The sequence below is a fragment of the Saccoglossus kowalevskii genome, chromosome 7 (genome assembly GCF_978046115.1).
Source record: "Saccoglossus kowalevskii chromosome 7, keSacKowa6.1, whole genome shotgun sequence".
In the NCBI taxonomy this organism is placed as follows: Eukaryota; Metazoa; Hemichordata; class Enteropneusta; family Harrimaniidae; genus Saccoglossus; species Saccoglossus kowalevskii.
In genome coordinates this window covers 20,521,858-20,541,344 of record NC_140647.1, presented here as the reverse complement: position 1 = coordinate 20,541,344, position 19,487 = coordinate 20,521,858, and the positions used below count along the sequence as shown (strand labels likewise).

General features: G+C 38.7%; 36 non-coding genes across 36 annotated transcripts; all 36 read left to right on the top strand.

Annotated features, from left to right (window-relative positions):
* The first annotated feature begins 515 nt into the window (after window positions 1-515).
* Window positions 516-588, top strand: TRNAV-UAC (transfer RNA valine (anticodon UAC)). Its single transcript has one exon. It is a non-coding gene; the product is annotated as a tRNA-Val (tRNA).
* A 707-nt stretch (window positions 589-1,295) lies between these two features.
* TRNAV-UAC (transfer RNA valine (anticodon UAC)) lies at window positions 1,296-1,368 on the top strand. The gene has a single exon. It is a non-coding gene; the product is annotated as a tRNA-Val (tRNA).
* A 318-nt stretch (window positions 1,369-1,686) lies between these two features.
* On the top strand, window positions 1,687-1,759 carry TRNAV-UAC (transfer RNA valine (anticodon UAC)). Its single transcript has one exon. It is a non-coding gene; the product is annotated as a tRNA-Val (tRNA).
* A 1,098-nt stretch (window positions 1,760-2,857) lies between these two features.
* Window positions 2,858-2,930, top strand: TRNAV-UAC (transfer RNA valine (anticodon UAC)). The gene has a single exon. It is a non-coding gene; the product is annotated as a tRNA-Val (tRNA).
* Window positions 2,931-3,796: 866 nt separating this feature from the next.
* TRNAV-UAC (transfer RNA valine (anticodon UAC)) lies at window positions 3,797-3,869 on the top strand. Its single transcript has one exon. It is a non-coding gene; the product is annotated as a tRNA-Val (tRNA).
* Window positions 3,870-3,992: 123 nt separating this feature from the next.
* TRNAV-UAC (transfer RNA valine (anticodon UAC)) lies at window positions 3,993-4,065 on the top strand. Its single transcript has one exon. It is a non-coding gene; the product is annotated as a tRNA-Val (tRNA).
* A 1,256-nt stretch (window positions 4,066-5,321) lies between these two features.
* On the top strand, window positions 5,322-5,394 carry TRNAV-UAC (transfer RNA valine (anticodon UAC)). Its single transcript has one exon. It is a non-coding gene; the product is annotated as a tRNA-Val (tRNA).
* Window positions 5,395-5,517: 123 nt separating this feature from the next.
* On the top strand, window positions 5,518-5,590 carry TRNAV-UAC (transfer RNA valine (anticodon UAC)). Its single transcript has one exon. It is a non-coding gene; the product is annotated as a tRNA-Val (tRNA).
* Window positions 5,591-6,492: 902 nt separating this feature from the next.
* Window positions 6,493-6,565, top strand: TRNAV-UAC (transfer RNA valine (anticodon UAC)). The gene has a single exon. It is a non-coding gene; the product is annotated as a tRNA-Val (tRNA).
* Window positions 6,566-6,688: 123 nt separating this feature from the next.
* On the top strand, window positions 6,689-6,761 carry TRNAV-UAC (transfer RNA valine (anticodon UAC)). Its single transcript has one exon. It is a non-coding gene; the product is annotated as a tRNA-Val (tRNA).
* A 318-nt stretch (window positions 6,762-7,079) lies between these two features.
* On the top strand, window positions 7,080-7,152 carry TRNAV-UAC (transfer RNA valine (anticodon UAC)). The gene has a single exon. It is a non-coding gene; the product is annotated as a tRNA-Val (tRNA).
* Window positions 7,153-7,860: 708 nt separating this feature from the next.
* On the top strand, window positions 7,861-7,933 carry TRNAV-UAC (transfer RNA valine (anticodon UAC)). The gene has a single exon. It is a non-coding gene; the product is annotated as a tRNA-Val (tRNA).
* A 317-nt stretch (window positions 7,934-8,250) lies between these two features.
* TRNAV-UAC (transfer RNA valine (anticodon UAC)) lies at window positions 8,251-8,323 on the top strand. Its single transcript has one exon. It is a non-coding gene; the product is annotated as a tRNA-Val (tRNA).
* Window positions 8,324-8,446: 123 nt separating this feature from the next.
* Window positions 8,447-8,519, top strand: TRNAV-UAC (transfer RNA valine (anticodon UAC)). The gene has a single exon. It is a non-coding gene; the product is annotated as a tRNA-Val (tRNA).
* A 318-nt stretch (window positions 8,520-8,837) lies between these two features.
* TRNAV-UAC (transfer RNA valine (anticodon UAC)) lies at window positions 8,838-8,910 on the top strand. Its single transcript has one exon. It is a non-coding gene; the product is annotated as a tRNA-Val (tRNA).
* Window positions 8,911-9,618: 708 nt separating this feature from the next.
* TRNAV-UAC (transfer RNA valine (anticodon UAC)) lies at window positions 9,619-9,691 on the top strand. Its single transcript has one exon. It is a non-coding gene; the product is annotated as a tRNA-Val (tRNA).
* A 122-nt stretch (window positions 9,692-9,813) lies between these two features.
* TRNAV-UAC (transfer RNA valine (anticodon UAC)) lies at window positions 9,814-9,886 on the top strand. Its single transcript has one exon. It is a non-coding gene; the product is annotated as a tRNA-Val (tRNA).
* A 123-nt stretch (window positions 9,887-10,009) lies between these two features.
* Window positions 10,010-10,082, top strand: TRNAV-UAC (transfer RNA valine (anticodon UAC)). Its single transcript has one exon. It is a non-coding gene; the product is annotated as a tRNA-Val (tRNA).
* A 317-nt stretch (window positions 10,083-10,399) lies between these two features.
* Window positions 10,400-10,472, top strand: TRNAV-UAC (transfer RNA valine (anticodon UAC)). The gene has a single exon. It is a non-coding gene; the product is annotated as a tRNA-Val (tRNA).
* Window positions 10,473-11,180: 708 nt separating this feature from the next.
* Window positions 11,181-11,253, top strand: TRNAV-UAC (transfer RNA valine (anticodon UAC)). The gene has a single exon. It is a non-coding gene; the product is annotated as a tRNA-Val (tRNA).
* Window positions 11,254-11,375: 122 nt separating this feature from the next.
* On the top strand, window positions 11,376-11,448 carry TRNAV-UAC (transfer RNA valine (anticodon UAC)). The gene has a single exon. It is a non-coding gene; the product is annotated as a tRNA-Val (tRNA).
* A 123-nt stretch (window positions 11,449-11,571) lies between these two features.
* Window positions 11,572-11,644, top strand: TRNAV-UAC (transfer RNA valine (anticodon UAC)). Its single transcript has one exon. It is a non-coding gene; the product is annotated as a tRNA-Val (tRNA).
* Window positions 11,645-11,961: 317 nt separating this feature from the next.
* Window positions 11,962-12,034, top strand: TRNAV-UAC (transfer RNA valine (anticodon UAC)). The gene has a single exon. It is a non-coding gene; the product is annotated as a tRNA-Val (tRNA).
* A 708-nt stretch (window positions 12,035-12,742) lies between these two features.
* Window positions 12,743-12,815, top strand: TRNAV-UAC (transfer RNA valine (anticodon UAC)). The gene has a single exon. It is a non-coding gene; the product is annotated as a tRNA-Val (tRNA).
* A 672-nt stretch (window positions 12,816-13,487) lies between these two features.
* On the top strand, window positions 13,488-13,560 carry TRNAV-UAC (transfer RNA valine (anticodon UAC)). Its single transcript has one exon. It is a non-coding gene; the product is annotated as a tRNA-Val (tRNA).
* Window positions 13,561-13,877: 317 nt separating this feature from the next.
* On the top strand, window positions 13,878-13,950 carry TRNAV-UAC (transfer RNA valine (anticodon UAC)). Its single transcript has one exon. It is a non-coding gene; the product is annotated as a tRNA-Val (tRNA).
* A 708-nt stretch (window positions 13,951-14,658) lies between these two features.
* TRNAV-UAC (transfer RNA valine (anticodon UAC)) lies at window positions 14,659-14,731 on the top strand. The gene has a single exon. It is a non-coding gene; the product is annotated as a tRNA-Val (tRNA).
* A 905-nt stretch (window positions 14,732-15,636) lies between these two features.
* TRNAV-UAC (transfer RNA valine (anticodon UAC)) lies at window positions 15,637-15,709 on the top strand. The gene has a single exon. It is a non-coding gene; the product is annotated as a tRNA-Val (tRNA).
* A 122-nt stretch (window positions 15,710-15,831) lies between these two features.
* Window positions 15,832-15,904, top strand: TRNAV-UAC (transfer RNA valine (anticodon UAC)). The gene has a single exon. It is a non-coding gene; the product is annotated as a tRNA-Val (tRNA).
* A 123-nt stretch (window positions 15,905-16,027) lies between these two features.
* On the top strand, window positions 16,028-16,100 carry TRNAV-UAC (transfer RNA valine (anticodon UAC)). The gene has a single exon. It is a non-coding gene; the product is annotated as a tRNA-Val (tRNA).
* A 317-nt stretch (window positions 16,101-16,417) lies between these two features.
* On the top strand, window positions 16,418-16,490 carry TRNAV-UAC (transfer RNA valine (anticodon UAC)). The gene has a single exon. It is a non-coding gene; the product is annotated as a tRNA-Val (tRNA).
* Window positions 16,491-17,198: 708 nt separating this feature from the next.
* On the top strand, window positions 17,199-17,271 carry TRNAV-UAC (transfer RNA valine (anticodon UAC)). The gene has a single exon. It is a non-coding gene; the product is annotated as a tRNA-Val (tRNA).
* Window positions 17,272-17,393: 122 nt separating this feature from the next.
* Window positions 17,394-17,466, top strand: TRNAV-UAC (transfer RNA valine (anticodon UAC)). Its single transcript has one exon. It is a non-coding gene; the product is annotated as a tRNA-Val (tRNA).
* A 123-nt stretch (window positions 17,467-17,589) lies between these two features.
* On the top strand, window positions 17,590-17,662 carry TRNAV-UAC (transfer RNA valine (anticodon UAC)). The gene has a single exon. It is a non-coding gene; the product is annotated as a tRNA-Val (tRNA).
* Window positions 17,663-17,979: 317 nt separating this feature from the next.
* Window positions 17,980-18,052, top strand: TRNAV-UAC (transfer RNA valine (anticodon UAC)). The gene has a single exon. It is a non-coding gene; the product is annotated as a tRNA-Val (tRNA).
* Window positions 18,053-18,760: 708 nt separating this feature from the next.
* On the top strand, window positions 18,761-18,833 carry TRNAV-UAC (transfer RNA valine (anticodon UAC)). The gene has a single exon. It is a non-coding gene; the product is annotated as a tRNA-Val (tRNA).
* The last annotated feature ends 654 nt before the right edge of the window (window positions 18,834-19,487 follow it).

Here is a 19,487-nt window from a genome sequence, read left to right as displayed (position 1 = left end):
CCAATTAATAATTTTTGATTTTTTCTCATAACAATTTTCGTCCTTTTGTGCCACTTTGTCTATTCATGTCTACACTGTTTGGTTCATGGTTTAGAGGTTATAACCACTGTACAGCAATTCCAACTGGTTTCATGGATTAGCGGTTATCATGTCTGCTTTACACGCAGAAGACCCAGAGTTCGATCCTCAGTGAAACCAATTAATTATTTTTGATTTATTCTTTTAACAATTTTCGTCATTTTGTGCCACTTTGTCTATTCATGTCTACACTGTTTGGTTCATGATTTAGGGCTTATAACCACTGTTTTGTAATTGCTACTGGTTTCATGGTGTAGCGGATATCACATCTGGTATACACGCAGAAGTCCCTGAGTTTAATCCTCAGCGAAACCAATTAATAATTTTTGATTTATTCTCGTAACAATTCTCACAATTTTATCCAACTTTGCCAATTCGTGTCTGCACAGTTTAGTTCATGGTTTAGTGATTATAACCACTGTTTGTTAATTCCAACTGGTTTCATGGTGTAGCGGTTATCACGTCTGCTTTACACGCAGAAGGCCCTGAGTTCGATCCTCAGTGAAACCAATTAATAATTTTTGATTTATTCTCGTAAAAAATTTCACAATTTTATGCCACTTTGCCAATTCGTGTCTGCACAGTTTAGTTCAGGGTGTAGGGGTTATAACCACTGTTTTGTAATTCCAACTGGTTTCATGGTGCAGCGGTTATCATGTCTGCTTTACACGCAGAAGGCCCTGACTTCGATCCTCCGTGAAACCAATTAACAATTTTTGATTTATTCTCGCAACAATTTTCGTCATATTGTGCCACTTTGACTATTCGTGTCTCCACTGCTTGGATTATGGTGTCGAGGTTATAACCACTGTTTTGTAATTCAAACTGGTTTCATGGTTTAGCGGTTATCACGTCTGCTTTACACGCAGAAGGCCCTGAGTTCGATCCTCAGTTAAACCAATTAATAATTTTTGATTTATTCTCGTAACAATTTGCAAAATTTTATGCCACTTTGCCAATTCGTGTCTGCACAGTTTAGTTCAGGGTGTAGGGGTGATAACCACTGTTTTGTAATTACAACTGGTTTCATGGTGTAGCGGTTATCACGTCTGCTTTACACGCAGAAGGCCCTGACTTCGATCCTCTGTGAAACCAATTAACAATTTTTGATTTATTCTCACAACAATTTTCGTCATTTTGTGCCACTTTGTCTATTCATGTCTCCACTGCTTGGCTTATGGTGTAGAGGTTATAACCACTGTTTGGTAATTCCACCTGGTTTCATGGTGTAGCGGTTATCACGTCTGCTTTACACGCAGAAGGCCCTGAGTTCGATCCTCAGTGAAACCAATTAGTAACTTTTTGATTTATTCTCGTAGCAATTTGCAAAATTTTATGCAACTTTGCCAAATCATGTCTGCACAGTGTAGTTCAGGGTGTAGGGGTTATAACCACTGTTCAGTAATTCCAACTGGTTTCATGGTGTAGCGGTTATCATGTCTGCTTTACACGCAGAAGACCCTGACTTCGATCCTCAGTCAAACCAATTAATAATTTTTGATTTATTCTCATAACAATTTTCGTCCTTTTGTGCCACTTTGTCTATTCATGTCTACACTGTATGGTTCATGGTTTAGAGGTTATAACCACTGTTTGGTAATTCCAACTGGTTTCATGGTGTAGCGGTTATCACGTCTGCTTTACACGCAGAAGGCCCTGAGTTCGATCCTCAGTGAAACCAATTAATACATTTTTGATTTATTATCGTAACAATTTTCACAATTTTATGCAACTTTGCCAATTCTTGTCTGCACAGTGTAGTTCAGGGTGTAGGGGTTATAACCACTGTTCAGTAATTCCAACTGGTTTCATGGTGTAGCGGTTATCATGTCTGCTTTACACGCTGAAGGCCCTGACTTCGATCCTCCGTGAAACCAATTAACAATTTTTGATTTATTCTCGCAACAATTTTCGTCATTTTGTGCCACTTTGTCTATTCGTGTCTCCACTGCTTGGCTTATGGTGTCGAGGTTAAACCACTGTTTGGTAATTCCACCTGGTTTCATGGTGTAGCGGTTATCCCGTCTGCTTTACACGCAGAAGGCCCTGAGTTCGATCCTTAGTGAAACCAATTAATGATTTTTGATTTATTCTTTTAACAATTCTCGTCATTTTGTGCTACTTTGTCTATTCATGTCTACACTGTTTGGTTCATGATTTAGGGGTTATAACTACTGTTTGGTAATTCCACCTGGTTTCATGGTGTAGCGGTTATCCCGTCTGCTTTACACGCAGAAAGCCCTGAGTTCGATCCTCAGTGAAACCAATTAGTAACTTTTTGATTTATTCTCGTAGCAATTTGCAAAATGTTATGCCACTATGCCAATTCGTGTCTGCACAGTTTAGTTCAGGGTGTAGGGGTTATAACCACTGTTTTGTAATTCCAACTGGTTTCATGGTTTAGCGGTTATCATGTCTGCTTTACACGCAGAAGACCCTGAGTTCGATCCTCAGTGAAACCAATTAATTATTTTTGATTTATTCTTTTAACAATTTTCGTCATTTTGTGCCACTTTGTCTATTCATGTCTACACTGTTTGGTTCATGATTTAGGGCTTATAACCACTGTTTTGTAATTCCTACTGGTTTCATGGTGTAGCGGATATCACATCTGGTATACACGCAGAAGTCCCTGAGTTTAATCCTCAGCGAAACCAATTTATAATTTTTGATTTATTCTCGTAACAATTTTCACAATTTTATCCAACTTTGCCAATTCGTGTCTGCACAGTTTAGTTCAGGGTGTAGGGGTTACAACCACTTTTTGGTAATTATAAGTGGTTTCATGGTGTAGCGGTTATCACGTCTGCTTTACACGCAGAAGGCCCTGAGTTCGATCCTCAGTGAAACCAATTAATAGCTTTTTGATTTATTCTCGTAACAATTTGCAAAATTTTATGCCACTTTGCCACTTCGTGTCTGCACAGTTTAGTTCAGGGTGTAGGGGTTATAACCACTGTTTTGTAATTACAATTGGTTTCATGGTGTAGCGGTTATCACGTCTGCTTTACACGCAGAAGGCCCTGAGTTCGATCCATAGTGAAACCAATTAATACATTTTTGATTTATTATCGTAACAATTTTCACAATTTTATGCAACTTTGCCAATTCTTGTCTGCACAGTGTAGTTCAGGGTGTAGGGGTTATAACCACTGTTCAGTAATTTCAACTGGTTTCATGGTGTAGCAGTTATCATGTCTGCTTTACACGCTGAAGGCTCTGACTTCGATCTTCAGTCAAACCAATTAATAATTTTTGATTTTTTCTCATAACAATTTTCGTCCTTTTGTGCCACTTTGTCTATTCATGTCTACACTGTTTGGTTCATGGTTTAGAGGTTATAACCACTGTTTGGTAATTCCAACTGGTTTCATGGTGTAGCGGTTATCACATCTGCTTTACACGCAGAAGGCTTTGAGTTCGATTCTCAGTGAAACCAATTAATAATTTTTGATTTATTCTCGTACAAATTTTCAAAATTTTAGGGTGTAGGGGTTATAACCACTATTTTGTAATTCCAACTGGTTTCGTGGTGCAGCGGTTATCACGTCTGCTTTACACGCAGAAGGCCCTGACTTCGATCTTCTGTGAAACCAATTAACAATTTTTGATTTATTCTCACAACAATTTTCGTCATTTTGTGCCACTTTGTCTATTCATGTCTCAACTGCTTGGCTTATGGTGTAGAGGTTATAACCACTGTTTGGCAATTCCACCTGGTTTCATGGTGTAGCGGTTATCACGTCTGCTTTACACGCAGAAGGCCCTGAGTTTGATCCTCAGTGAAACCAATTAATAGCTTTTTGATTTATTATCTTAACAATTTTCACAATTTTATGCCACTTTGCCACTTCGTGTCTGCACAGTTTAGTTCAGGGTGTACTGGTTATAACCACTGTATTGTAATTGCAACTGGTTTCATGGTGTAGCGGTTATCACGTCTGCTTTACACGCAGAAGGCCCTGAGTTCGATCCTCAGTGAAACCAATTAATAAATTTTTGATTTATTATCGTAACAATTTTCACAATTTTATGCAACTTTGCCAATTCTTGTCTGCACAGTGTAGTTCAGGGTGTAGGGGTTATAACCACTGTTCAGTAATTCCCACTGGTTTCATGGTGTAGCGGTTATCATGTCTGCTTTACACGCTGAAGGCCCTGACTTCGATCCTCCGTGAAACCAATTAACAATTTTTGATTTATTCTCGCAAAAATTTTCGTCATTTTGTGCCACTTTGTCTATTCGTGTCTCCACTGCTTGGCTTATGGTGTCGAGGTTAAACCACTGTTTGGTAATTCCACCTGGTTTCATGGTGTAGCGGTTATCACGTCTGCTTTACACGCAGAAGGCCCAGAGTTCGATCATCAGTGAAACCAATTAGTAACTTTTTGATTTATTCTCGTAGCAATTTGCAAAATTTTATGCCACTTTGCCAATTCGTGTCTGCACAGTTTAGTTCAGGGTGTAGGGGTTATAACCACTGTTTTGTAATTACAATTGGTTTCATGGTGTAGCGGTTATCACGTCTGCTTTACACGCAGAAGGCCCTGAGTTCGATCCATAGTGAAACCAATTAATACATTTTTGATTTATTATCGTAACAATTTTCACAATTTTATGCAACTTTGCCAATTCTTGTCTGCACAGTGTAGTTCAGGGTGTAGGGGTTATAACCACTGTTCAGTAATTTCAACTGGTTTCATGGTGTAGCAGTTATCATGTCTGCTTTACACGCTGAAGGCCCTGACTTCGATCCTCAGTCAAACCAATTAATAATTTTTGATTTATTCTCATAACAATTTTCGTCCTTTTGTGCCACTTTGTCTATTCATGTCTACACTGTTTGGTTCATGGTTAAGAGGTTATAACCACTGTTTGGTAATTCTATCTGGTTTCATGGTGTAGCGGTTATCACATCTGCTTTACACGCAGAAGGCTTTGAGTTCGATTCTCAGTGAAACCAATTAATAATTTTTGATTTATTCTCGTACAAATTTTCAAAATTTTAGGGTGTAGGGGTTATAACCACTATTTTGTAATTCCAACTGGTTTCGTGGTGCAGCGGTTATCACGTCTGCTTTACACGTAGAAGGCCCTGACTTCGATCTTCTGTGAAACCAATTAACAATTTTTGATTTATTCTCACAACAATTTTCGTCATTTTGTGCCACTTTGTCTATTCATGTCTCAACTGCTTGGCTTATGGTGTAGAGGTTATAACCACTGTTTGGTAATTCCACCTGGTTTCATGGTGTAGCGGTTATCACGTCTGCTTTACACGCAGAAGGCCCTGAGTTTGATCCTCAGTGAAACCAATTAATAGCTTTTTGATTTATTATCTTATCAATTTTCACAATTTTATGCCACTTTGCCACTTCGTGTCTGCACAGTTTAGTTCAGGGTGTACTGGTTATAACCACTGTATTGTAATTGCAACTGGTTTCATGGTGTAGCGGTTATCACGTCTGCTTTACACGCAGAAGGCCCTGAGTTCGATCCTCAGTGAAACCAATTAATAAATTTTTGATTTATTATCGTAACAATTTTCACAATTTTATGCAACTTTGCCAATTCTTGTCTGCACAGTGTAGTTCAGGGTGTAGGGGTTATAACCACTGTTCAGTAATTCCCACTGGTTTCATGGTGTAGCGGTTATCATGTCTGCTTTACACGCTGAAGGCCCTGACTTCGATCCTCCGTGAAACCAATTAACAATTTTTGATTTATTCTCGCAAAAATTTTCGTCATTTTGTGCCACTTTGTCTATTCGTGTCTCCACTGCTTGGCTTATGGTGTCGAGGTTAAACCACTGTTTGGTAATTCCACCTGGTTTCATGGTGTAGCGGTTATCACGTCTGCTTTACACGCAGAAGGCCCAGAGTTCGATCATCAGTGAAACCAATTAGTAACTTTTTGATTTATTCTCGTAGCAATTTGCAAAATTTTATGCCACTTTGCCAATTCGTGTCTGCACAGTTTAGTTCAGGGTGTAGGGGTTATAACCACTGTTTTATAATTCCAACTGCTTTCATGGTTTAGCGGTTATCATGACTGCTTTACACGCAGAAGGCCTGAGTTCGATCCTCAGTGAAACCAATTAGTTATTTTTGATTTTTTCTTTTAACAATTTTCGTCATTTTGTGCCACTTTGTCTATTCATGTCTACACTGTTTGGTTCATGATTTAGGGCTTATAACCACTGTTTTGTAATTCCTACTGGTTTCATGGTGTAGCGGATATCACATCTGGTATACACTCAGAAGTCCCTGAGTTTAATCCTCAGCGAAACCAATTAATAATTTTTGATTTATTCTCGTAACAATTTTCACAATTTTATCCAACTTTGCCAATTCGTGTCTGCACAGTTTAGTTCAGGGTGTAGGGGTTACAACCACTTTTTGGTAATTCTAAGTGGTTTCATGGTGTAGCGGTTATCACGTCTGTTTTACACGCAGAAGGCCCTGAGTTCGATCCTCAGTGAAACCAATTAATAGCTTTTTGATTTATTCTCGTAACAATTTGCAAAATGTTATGCCACTTTGCCACTTCGTGTCTGCACAGTTTAGTTCAGGGTGTAGGGGTTATAACCACTGTTTTGTAATTACAACTGGTTTCATGGTGTAGCCGTTATCACGTCTGCTTTACACGCAGAAGGCCCTGAGTTCGATCCTCAGTGAAACCAATTAATAAATTTTTGATTTATTATCGTAACAATTTTCACAATTTTATGCAACTTTGCCAATTCTTGTCTGCACAGTGTAGTTCAGGGTGTAGGGGTTATAACCACTGTTCAGTAATTTCAACTGGTTTCATGGTGTAGCAGTTATCATGTCTGCTTTACACGCTGAAGGCCCTGACTTCGATCCTCAGTCAAACCAATTAATAATTTTTGATTTATTCTCACAACAATTTTCGTCCTTTTGTGCCACTTTGTCTATTCATGTCTACACTGTTTGGTTCATGGTTTAGAGGTTATAACCACTGTTTGGTAATTTCATCTGGTTTCATGGTGTAGCGGTTATCACATCTGCTTTACACGCAGAAGGCCCTGAGTTCGATCCTCAGTGAAACCAATTATTATCTTTTTGATTTATTCTTTTAACAATTTTCGTCATTTTGTGCCACATTGTCTATTCATGTCTACACTGTTTGGTTCATGATTTAGGGCTTATAACCACTGTTTTGTAATTCCTACTGGTTTCATGGTGTAGCGGATATCACATCTGGTATACACGCAGAAGTCCCTGAGTTTAATCCTCAGTGAAACCAATTAATAATTTTTGATTTATTCTCGTAACAATTTTCACAATTTTATCCAACTTTGCCAATTCGTGTCTGCACAGTTTAGCTCAGGGTGTAGCGGTTACAACCACTTTTTGGTAATTCTAAGTGGTTTCATGGTGTAGCGGTTATTACGTCTGCTTTACACGAAGAAGGCCCTGCGTTCGATCCTCAGTGAAACCAATTAATAAATTTTGAATTATTCTCGCAACAATTTGCAAAATTTTATGCCACTTTGATTATTCGTGTCTGCACAGTTTAGTTCAGGTTGTAGGGGTTCTAACCACTGTTTTGTAATTCCAACTGGTTTCATGGTGTAGCAGTTATCACGTCTGCTTTACACGCAGAAGGACCTGACTTCGATCCTCAGTGAAACCAATTAATAATTTTTGATTTATTCTCGTAACAATTTTCGTACTTTTGTGCCACTTTGTCTATTCGTGTCTACACTGTTTGGTTCATGGTTTAGTGGTTATAACCACTGTTTGTTAATTCCAACTGGTTTCATGGTGTAGCGGTTATCGCGTCTGCTTTACACGCAGAAGGCCCTGAGTTCGATCCTCAGTGAAACCAATTAATAATTTTTGATTTATTCTCGTACAAATTTTCAAAATTTTATGCCACTTTGCCAATTCGTGTCTGCACAGTTTAGTTCAGGGTGTAGGGGTAATAACCACTATTTTGTAATTCCAACTGGTTTCGTGGTGCAGCGGTTATCACGTCTGCTTTACACGCAGAAGGCCCTGACTTCGATCCTCTGTGAAACCAATTAACAATTTTTGATTTATTCTCACAACAATTTTCGTCATTTTGTGCCACTTTGTCTATTCATGTCTCCACTGCTTGGCTTATGGTGTAGAGGTTATAACCACTGTTTGGTAATTCCACCTGGTTTCATGGTGTAGCGGTTATCACGTCTGCTTTACACGCAGAAGGCCCTGAGTTCGATCCTCAGTGAAACCAATTAATAGCTTTTTGATTTATTCTCGTAACAATTTGCAAAATGTTATGCCACTTTGCCACTTCGTGTCTGCACAGTTTAGTTCAGGGTGTAGGGGTTATAACCACTGTTTTGTAATTACAACTGGTTTCATGGTGTAGCGGTTATCACGTCTGCTTTACACGCAGAAGGCCCTGAGTTCGATCCTCAGTGAAACCAATTAATAAATTTTTGATTTATTATCGTAACAATTTTCACAATTTTATGCAACTTTGCCAATTCTTGTCTGCACAGTGTAGTTCAGGATGTAGGGGTTATAACCACTGTTCAGTAATTTCAACTGGTTTCATGGTGTAGCAGTTATCATATCTGCTTTACACGTTGAAGGCCCTGACTTCGATCCTCAGTCAAACCAATTAATAATTTTTGATTTATTCTCATAACAATTTTCGTCCTTTTGTGCCACTTTGTCTATTCATGTCTACACTGTTTGGTTCATGGTTTAGAGGTTATAACCACTGTTTGGTAATTTCATCTGGTTTCATGGTGTAGCGGTTATCACATCTGCTTTACACGCAGAAGGCCCTGAGTTCGATCCTCAGTGAAACCAATTATTATCTTTTTGATTTATTCTTTTGACAATTTTCGTCATTTTGTGCCACATTGTCTATTCATGTCTACACTGTTTGGTTCATGATTTAGGGCTTATAACCACTGTTTTGTAATTCCTACTGGTTTCATGGTGTAGCGGATATCACATCTGGTATACACGCAGAAGTCCCTGAGTTTAATCCTCAGTGAAACCAATTAATAATTTTTGATTTATTCTCGTAACAATTTTCACAATTTTATCCAACTTTGCCAATTCGTGTCTGCACAGTTTAGTTCAGGGTGTAGCGGTTACAACCACTTTTTGGTAATTCTAAGTGGTTTCATGGTGTAGCGGTTATTACGTCTGCTTTACACGAAGAAGGCCCTGAGTTCGATCCTCAGTGAAACCAATTAATAAATTTTGATTTATTCTCGCAACAATTTGCAAAATTTTATGCCACTTTGATTATTCGTGTCTGCACAGTTTAGTTCAGGTTGTAGGGGTTCTAACCACTGTTTTGTAATTCCAACTGGTTTCATGGTGTAGCAGTTATCACGTCTGCTTTACACGCAGAAGGACCTGACTTCGATCCTCAGTGAAACCAATTAATAATTTTTGATTTATTCTCGTAACAATTTTCGTACTTTTGTGCCACTTTGTCTATTCGTGTCTACACTGTTTGGTTCATGGTTTAGTGGTTATAACCACTGTTTGTTAATTCCAACTGGTTTCATGGTGTAGCGGTTATCGCGTCTGCTTTACACGCAGAAGGCCCTGAGTTCGATCCTCAGTGAAACCAATTAATAATTTTTGATTTATTCTCGTACAAATTTTCAAAATTTTATGCCACTTTGCCAATTCGTGTCTGCACAGTTTAGTTCAGGGTGTAGGGGTTACAACCACTTTTTGGTAATTCTAAGTGGTTTCATGGTGTAGCGGTTATCACGTCTGCTTTACACGCAGAAGGCCCTGAGTTTGATCCTCAGTGAAACCAATTAATAGCTTTTTGATTTATTCTCGTAACAATTTGCAAAATTTTATGCCACTTTGCCACTTCGTGTCTGCACAGTTTAGTTCAGGGTGTACTGGTTATAACCACTGTATTGTAATTACAACTGGTTTCATGGTGTAGCGGTTATCACGTCTGCTTTACACGCAGAAGGCCCTGAGTTCGATCCTCAGTGAAACCAATTAATAAATTTTTGATTTATTATCGTAACAATTTTCACAATTTTATGCAACTTTGCCAATTCTTGTCTGCACAGTGTAGTTCAGGGTGTAGGGGTTATAACCACTGTTCAGTAATTCCAACTGGTTTCATGGTGTAGCGGTTATCATGTCTGCTTTACACGCTGAAGGCCCTGACTTCGATCCTCCGTGAAACCAATTAACAATTTTTGATTTATTCTCATAACAATTTTCGTCCTTTTGTGCCACTTTGTCTATTCATGTCTACACTGTTTGGTTCATGGTGTCGAGGTTAAACCACTGTTTGGTAATTCCATCTGGTTTCATGGTGTAGCGGTTATCACATCTGCTTTACACGCAGAAAGCCCTGAGTTCGATCCTCAGTGAAACCAATTAATATCTTTTTGATTTATTCTTTCAACAATTTTCGTCATTTTGTGCCACATTGTCTATTCATGTCTACACTGTTTGGTTCATGATTTAGGGCTTATAACCACTGTTTTGTAATTCCTACTGGTTTCATGGTGTAGCGGATATCACATCTGGTATACACGCAGAAGTCCCTGAGTTTAATCCTCAGTGAAACCAATTAATAATTTTTGATTTATTCTCATAACAATTTTCACAATTTTATCCAACTTTGCCAATTCGTGTCTGCACAGTTTAGTTCAGGGTGTAGCGGTTACAACCACTTTTTGGTAATTCTAAGTGGTTTCATGGTGTAGCGGTTATTACGTCTGCTTTACACGAAGAAGGCCCTGAGTTCGATCCTCAGTGAAACCAATTAATAAATTTTGATTTATTCTCGCAACAATTTGCAAAATTTTATGCCACTTTGATTATTCGTGTCTGCACAGTTTAGTTCAGGTTGTAGGGGTTCTAACCACTGTTTTGTAATTCCAACTGGTTTCATGGTGTAGCAGTTATCACGTCTGCTTTACACGCAGAAGGACCTGACTTCGATCCTCAGTGAAACCAATTAATAATTTTTGATTTATTCTCGTAACAATTTTCGTACTTTTGTGCCACTTTGTCTATTCGTGTCTACACTGTTTGGTTCATGGTTTAGTGGTTATAACCACTGTTTGTTAATTCCAACTGGTTTCATGGTGTAGCGGTTATCGCGTCTGCTTTACACGCAGAAGGTCCTGAGTTCGATCCTCAGTGAAACCAATTAATAATTTTTGATTTATTCTCGTACAAATTTTCAAAATTTTATGCCACTTTGCCAATTCGTGTCTGCACAGTTTAGTTCAGGGTGTAGGGGTTACAACCACTTTTTGGTAATTCTAAGTGGTTTCATGGTGTAGCGGTTATCACGTCTGCTTTACACGCAGAAGGCCCTGAGTTTGATCCTCAGTGAAACCAATTAATAGCTTTTTGATTTATTCTCGTAACAATTTGCAAAATTTTATGCCACTTTGCCACTTCGTGTCTGCACAGTTTAGTTCAGGGTGTACTGGTTATAACCACTGTATTGTAATTACAACTGGTTTCATGGTGTAGCGGTTATCACGTCTGCTTTACACGCAGAAGGCCCTGAGTTCGATCCTCAGTGAAACCAATTAATAAATTTTTGATTTATTATCGTAACAATTTTCACAATTTTATGCAACTTTGCCAATTCTTGTCTGCACAGTGTAGTTCAGGGTGTAGGGGTTATAACCACTGTTCAGTAATTCCAACTGGTTTCATGGTGTAGCGGTTATCATGTCTGCTTTACACGCTGAAGGCCCTGACTTCGATCCTCCGTGAAACCAATTAACAATTTTTGATTTATTCTCATAACAATTTTCGTCCTTTTGTGCCACTTTGTCTATTCATGTCTACACTGTTTGGTTCATGGTGTCGAGGTTAAACCAATGTTTGGTAATTCCATCTGGTTTCATGGTGTAGCGGTTATCACATCTGCTTTACACGCAGAAAGCCCTGAGTTCGATCCTCAGTGAAACCAATTAATATCTTTTTGATTTATTCTTTCAACAATTTTCGTCATTTTGTGCCACATTGTCTATTCATGTCTACACTGTTTGGTTCATGATTTAGGGCTTATAACCACTGTTTTGTAATTCCTACTGGTTTCATGGTGTAGCGGATATCACATCTGGTATACACGCAGAAGTCCCTGAGTTTAATCCTCAGTGAAACCAATTAATAATTTTTGATTTATTCTCATAACAATTTTCACAATTTTATCCAACTTTGCCAATTCGTGTCTGCACAGTTTAGTTCAGGGTGTAGCGGTTACAACCACTTTTCGGTAATTCTAAGTGGTTTCATGGTGTAGCGGTTATTACGTCTGCTTTACACGAAGAAGGCCCTGAGTTCGATCCTCAATGAAACCAATTAATAGCTTTTTGATTTATTCTCGTAACAATTTGCAAAATGTTATGCCACTTTGCCACTTCGTGTCTGCACAGTTTAGTTCAGGGTGTACTGGTTATAACCACTGTTTTGTAATTACAACTGGTTTCATGGTGTAGCGGTTATCACGTCTGCTTTACACGCTGCAGGCCCTGACTTAGATCCTCCGCGAAACCAATTAACAATTTTTCATTTATTCTCGCAAAAATTTTCGTCATTTTGTGCCACTTTGTCTATTCGTGTCTCCACTGCTTGGCTTATGGTGTCGAGGTTAAACCACTGTTTGGTAATTCCACCTGGTTTCATGGTGTAGCGGTTATCACGTCTGCTTTACACGCAGAAGGCCCTGAGTTCGATCCTCCGTGAAACCAATTAATAGCTTTTTGATTTATTCTCGTAACAATTTGCAACATTTTATGCCACTTTGCCACTTCGTGTCTGCACAGTTTAGTTCAGGGTGTAGGGGTTATAACCACTGTTCAGTAATTCCAACTGGTTTCATGGTGTGGCGGTTATCATGTCTGCTTTACACGCTGAAGGCCCTGACTTCGATCCTCAGTCAAACCAACTAATAATTTTTGATTTATTCTCGTAACAATTTTCACAATTTTATCCAACTTTGCCAATTCTTGTCTGCACAGTTTCGTTCAGGGTGTAGGGGTTACAACCACTTTTTGGTAATTCTAAGTGGTTTCATGGTGTAGCGGTTATTACGTCTGCTTTACACGAAGAAGGCCCTGAGTTCGATCCTCAGTGAAACCAATTAATAAATTTTGATTTATTCTCGCAACAATTTGCAAAATTTTATGCCACTTTGATTATTCGTGTCTGCACAGTTTAGTTCAGATTGTAGGGGTTCTAACCACTGTTTTGTAATTCCAACTGGTTTCATGGTGTAGCAGTTATCCTCAGTGAAACCAATTAATAGCTTTTTGATTTATTCTCGTAACAATTTGCAAAATTTTATGCCACTTTGCCACTTCGTGTCTGCACAGTTTACTTCAGGGTGTAGGGGTTATAACCACTGTTTTGTAATTACAACTGGTTTCATGGTGTAGCGGTTATCACGTCTGCTTTACACGCAGAAGGCCCTGAGTTCGATCCTCAGTGAAACCAATTAATAAATTTTTGATTTATTATCGTAACAATTTTCACAATTTTATGCAACTTTGCCAATTCTTGTCTGCACAGTGTAGTTCAGGGTGTAGGGGTTATAACCACTGTTCAGTAATTCCAACTGGTTTCATGGTGTAGCGGTTATCATGTCTGCTTTACACGCTGAAGGCCCTGACTTCGATCCTCCGTGAAACCAATTAACAATTTTTGATTTATTCTCATAACAATTTTTGTCCTTTTGTGCCACTTTGTCTATTCATGTCTACACTGTTTGGTTCATGGTGTCGAGGTTAAACCAATGTTTGGTAATTCCATCTGGTTTCATGGTGTAGCGGTTATCACATCTGCTTTACACGCAGAAAGCCCTGAGTTCGATCCTCAGTGAAACCAATTAATATCTTTTTGATTTATTCTTTCAATAATTTTCGTCATTTTGTGCCACATTGTCTATTCATGTCTACACTGTTTGGTTCATGATTTAGGGCTTATAACCACTGTTTTGTAATTCCTACTGGTTTCATGGTGTAGCGGATATCACATCTGGTATACACGCAGAAGTCCCTGAGTTTAATCCTCAGTGAAACCAATTAATAATTTTTGATTTATTCTCATAACAATTTTCACAATTTTATCCAACTTTGCCAATTCGTGTCTGCACAGTTTAGTTCAGGGTGTAGCGGTTACAACCACTTTTCGGTAATTCTAAGTGGTTTCATGGTGTAGCGGTTATTACGTCTGCTTTACACGAAGAAGGCCCTGAGTTCGATCCTCAATGAAACCAATTAATAGCTTTTTGATTTATTCTCGTAACAATTTGCAAAATGTTATGCCACTTTGCCACTTCGTGTCTGCACAGTTTAGTTCAGGGTGTACTGGTTATAACCACTGTTTTGTAATTACAACTGGTTTCATGGTGTAGCGGTTATCACGTCTGCTTTACACGCTGCAGGCCCTGACTTAGATCCTCCGCGAAACCAATTAACAATTTTTCATTTATTCTCGCAAAAATTTTCGTCATTTTGTGCCACTTTGTCTATTCGTGTCTCCACTGCTTGGCTTATGGTGTCGAGGTTAAACCACTGTTTGGTAATTCCACCTGGTTTCATGGTGTAGCGGTTATCACGTCTGCTTTACACGCAGAAGGCCCTGAGTTCGATCCTCAGTGAAACCAATTAATAGCTTTTTGATTTATTCTCGTAACAATTTGCAACATTTTATGCCACTTTGCCACTTCGTGTCTGCACAGTTTAGTTCAGGGTGTAGGGGTTATAACCACTGTTCAGTAATTCCAACTGGTTTCATGGTGTGGCGGTTATCATGTCTGCTTTACACGCTGAAGGCCCTGACTTCGATCCTCAGTCAAACCAACTAATAATTTTTGATTTATTCTCGTAACAATTTTCACAATTTTATCCAACTTTGCCAATTCTTGTCTGCACAGTTTCGTTCAGGGTGTAGGGGTTACAACCACTTTTTGGTAATTCTAAGTGGTTTCATGGTGTAGCGGTTATTACGTCTGCTTTACACGAAGAAGGCCCTGAGTTTGATCCTCAGTGAAACCAATTAATAGCTTTTTGATTTATTCTCGTAACAATTTGCAAAATGTTATGCCACTTTGCCACTTCGTGTCTGCACAGTTTAGTTCAGGGTGTACTGGTTATAACCACTGTTTTGTAATTACAACTGGTTTCATGGTGTAGCGGTTATCACGTCTGCTTTACACGCAGAAGGCCCTGACTTCGATCCTCAGTGAAACCAATTAATAAATTTTTGATTTATTATCGTAACAATTTTCACAATTTTATGCAACTTTGCCAATTCTTGTCTGCACAGTGTAGTTCAGGGTTTAGGGGTTATAACCACTGTTCAGTAATTCCAACTGGTTTCATGGTGTAGCGGTTATCATGTCTGCTTTACACGCAGAAGGACCTGACTTCGATCCTCAGTGAAACCAATTAATAATTTTTGATTTATTCTCGTAACAATTTTCGTACTTTTGTGCCACTTTGTCTATTCGTGTCTACACTGTTTGGTTCATGGTTTAGTGGTTATAACCACTGTTTGTTAATTCCAACTGGTTTCATGGTGTAGCGGTTATCGCGTCTGCTTTACACGCAGAAGGCCCTGAGTTCGATCCTCAGTGAAACCAATTAATAATTTTTGATTTATTCTCGTACAAATTTTCAAAATTTTATGCCACTTTGCCAATTCGTGTCTGCACAGTTTAGTTCAGGGTGTAGGGGTTACAACCACTTTTTGGTAATTCTAAGTGGTTTCATGGTGTAGCGGTTATCACGTCTGCTTTACACGCAGAAGGCCCTGAGTTTGATCCTCAGTGAAACCAATTAATAGCTTTTTGATTTATTCTCGTAACAATTTGCAAAATTTTATGCCACTTTGCCACTTCGTGTCTGCACAGTTTAGTTCAGGGTGTACTGGTTATAACCACTGTATTGTAATTACAACTGGTTTCATGGTGTAGCGGTTATCACGTCTGCTTTACACGCAGAAGGCCCTGAGTTCGATCCTCAGTGAAACCAATTAATAAATTTTTGATTTATTATCGTAACAATTTTCACAATTTTATGCAACTTTGCCAATTCTTGTCTGCACAGTGTAGTTCAGGGTGTAGGGGTTATAACCACTGTTCAGTAATTCCAACTGGTTTCATGGTGTAGCGGTTATCATGTCTGCTTTACACGCTGAAGGCCCTGACTTCGATCCTCCGTGAAACCAATTAACAATTTTTGATTTATTCTCATAACAATTTTCGTCCTTTTGTGCCACTTTGTCTATTCATGTCTACACTGTTTGGTTCATGGTGTCGAGGTTAAACCACTGTTTGGTAATTCCATCTGGTTTCATGGTGTAGCGGTTATCACATCTGCTTTACACGCAGAAAGCCCTGAGTTCGATCCTCAGTGAAACCAATTAATATCTTTTTGATTTATTCTTTCAACAATTTTCGTCATTTTGTGCCACATTGTCTATTCATGTCTACACTGTTTGGTTCATGATTTAGGGCTTATAACCACTGTTTTGTAATTCCTACTGGTTTCATGGTGTAGCGGATATCACATCTGGTATACACGCAGAAGTCCCTGAGTTTAATCCTCAGTGAAACCAATTAATAATTTTTGATTTATTCTCATAACAATTTTCACAATTTTATCCAACTTTGCCAATTCGTGTCTGCACAGTTTAGTTCAGGGTGTAGCGGTTACAACCACTTTTTGGTAATTCTAAGTGGTTTCATGGTGTAGCGGTTATTACGTCTGCTTTACACGAAGAAGGCCCTGAGTTCGATCCTCAGTGAAACCAATTAATAAATTTTGATTTATTCTCGCAACAATTTGCAAAATTTTATGCCACTTTGATTATTCGTGTCTGCACAGTTTAGTTCAGGTTGTAGGGGTTCTAACCACTGTTTTGTAATTCCAACTGGTTTCATGGTGTAGCAGTTATCACGTCTGCTTTACACGCAGAAGGACCTGACTTCGATCCTCAGTGAAACCAATTAATAATTTTTGATTTATTCTCGTAACAATTTTCGTACTTTTGTGCCACTTTGTCTATTCGTGTCTACACTGTTTGGTTCATGGTTTAGTGGTTATAACCACTGTTTGTTAATTCCAACTGGTTTCATGGTGTAGCGGTTATCGCGTCTGCTTTACACGCAGAAGGTCCTGAGTTCGATCCTCAGTGAAACCAATTAATAATTTTTGATTTATTCTCGTACAAATTTTCAAAATTTTATGCCACTTTGCCAATTCGTGTCTGCACAGTTTAGTTCAGGGTGTAGGGGTTACAACCACTTTTTGGTAATTCTAAGTGGTTTCATGGTGTAGCGGTTATCACGTCTGCTTTACACGCAGAAGGCCCTGAGTTTGATCCTCAGTGAAACCAATTAATAGCTTTTTGATTTATTCTCGTAACAATTTGCAAAATTTTATGCCACTTTGCCACTTCGTGTCTGCACAGTTTAGTTCAGGGTGTACTGGTTATAACCACTGTATTGTAATTACAACTGGTTTCATGGTGTAGCGGTTATCACGTCTGCTTTACACGCAGAAGGCCCTGAGTTCGATCCTCAGTGAAACCAATTAATAAATTTTTGATTTATTATCGTAACAATTTTCACAATTTTATGCAACTTTGCCAATTCTTGTCTGCACAGTGTAGTTCAGGGTGTAGGGGTTATAACCACTGTTCAGTAATTCCAACTGGTTTCATGGTGTAGCGGTTATCATGTCTGCTTTACACGCTGAAGGCCCTGACTTCGATCCTCCGTGAAACCAATTAACAATTTTTGATTTATTCTCATAACAATTTTCGTCCTTTTGTGCCACTTTGTCTATTCATGTCTACACTGTTTGGTTCATGGTGTCGAGGTTAAACCAATGTTTGGTAATTCCATCTGGTTTCATGGTGTAGCGGTTATCACATCTGCTTTACACGCAGAAAGCCCTGAGTTCGATCCTCAGTGAAACCAATTAATATCTTTTTGATTTATTCTTTCAACAATTTTCGTCATTTTGTGCCACATTGTCTATTCATGTCTACACTGTTTGGTTCATGATTTAGGGCTTATAACCACTGTTTTGTAATTCCTACTGGTTTCATGGTGTAGCGGATATCACATCTGGTATACACGCAGAAGTCCCTGAGTTTAATCCTCAGTGAAACCAATTAATAATTTTTGATTTATTCTCATAACAATTTTCACAATTTTATCCAACTTTGCCAATTCGTGTCTGCACAGTTTAGTTCAGGGTGTAGCGGTTACAACCACTTTTCGGTAATTCTAAGTGGTTTCATGGTGTAGCGGTTATTACGTCTGCTTTACACGAAGAAGGCCCTGAGTTCGATCCTCAATGAAACCAATTAATAGCTTTTTGATTTATTCTCGTAACAATTTGCAAAATGTTATGCCACTTTGCCACTTCGTGTCTGCACAGTTTAGTTCAGGGTGTACTGGTTATAACCACTGTTTTGTAATTACAACTGGTTTCATGGTGTAGCGGTTATCACGTCTGCTTTACACGCTGCAGGCCCTGACTTAGATCCTCCGCGAAACCAATTAACAATTTTTCATTTATTCTCGCAAAAATTTTCGTCATTTTGTGCCACTTTGTCTATTCGTGTCTCCACTGCTTGGCTTATGGTGTCGAGGTTAAACCACTGTTTGGTAATTCCACCTGGTTTCATGGTGTAGCGGTTATCACGTCTGCTTTACACGCAGAAGGCCCTGAGTTCGATCCTCCGTGAAACCAATTAATAGCTTTTTGATTTATTCTCGTAACAATTTGCAACATTTTATGCCACTTTGCCACTTCGTGTCTGCACAGTTTAGTTCAGGGTGTAGGGGTTATAACCACTGTTCAGTAATTCCAACTGGTTTCATGGTGTGGCGGTTATCATGTCTGCTTTACACGCTGAAGGCCCTGACTTCGATCCTCAGTCAAACCAACTAATAATTTTTGATTTATTCTCGTAACAATTTTCACAATTTTATCCAACTTTGCCAATTCTTGTCTGCACAGTTTCGTTCAGGGTGTAGGGGTTACAACCACTTTTTGGTAATTCTAAGTGGTTTCATGGTGTAGCGGTTATTACGTCTGCTTTACACGAAGAAGGCCCTGAGTTCGATCCTCAGTGAAACCAATTAATAAATTTTGATTTATTCTCGCAACAATTTGCAAAATTTTATGCCACTTTGATTATTCGTGTCTGCACAGTTTAGTTCAGATTGTAGGGGTTCTAACCACTGTTTTGTAATTCCAACTGGTTTCATGGTGTAGCAGTTATCCTCAGTGAAACCAATTAATAGCTTTTTGATTTATTCTCGTAACAATTTGCAAAATTTTATGCCACTTTGCCACTTCGTGTCTGCACAGTTTAGTTCAGGGTGTAGGGGTTATAACCAC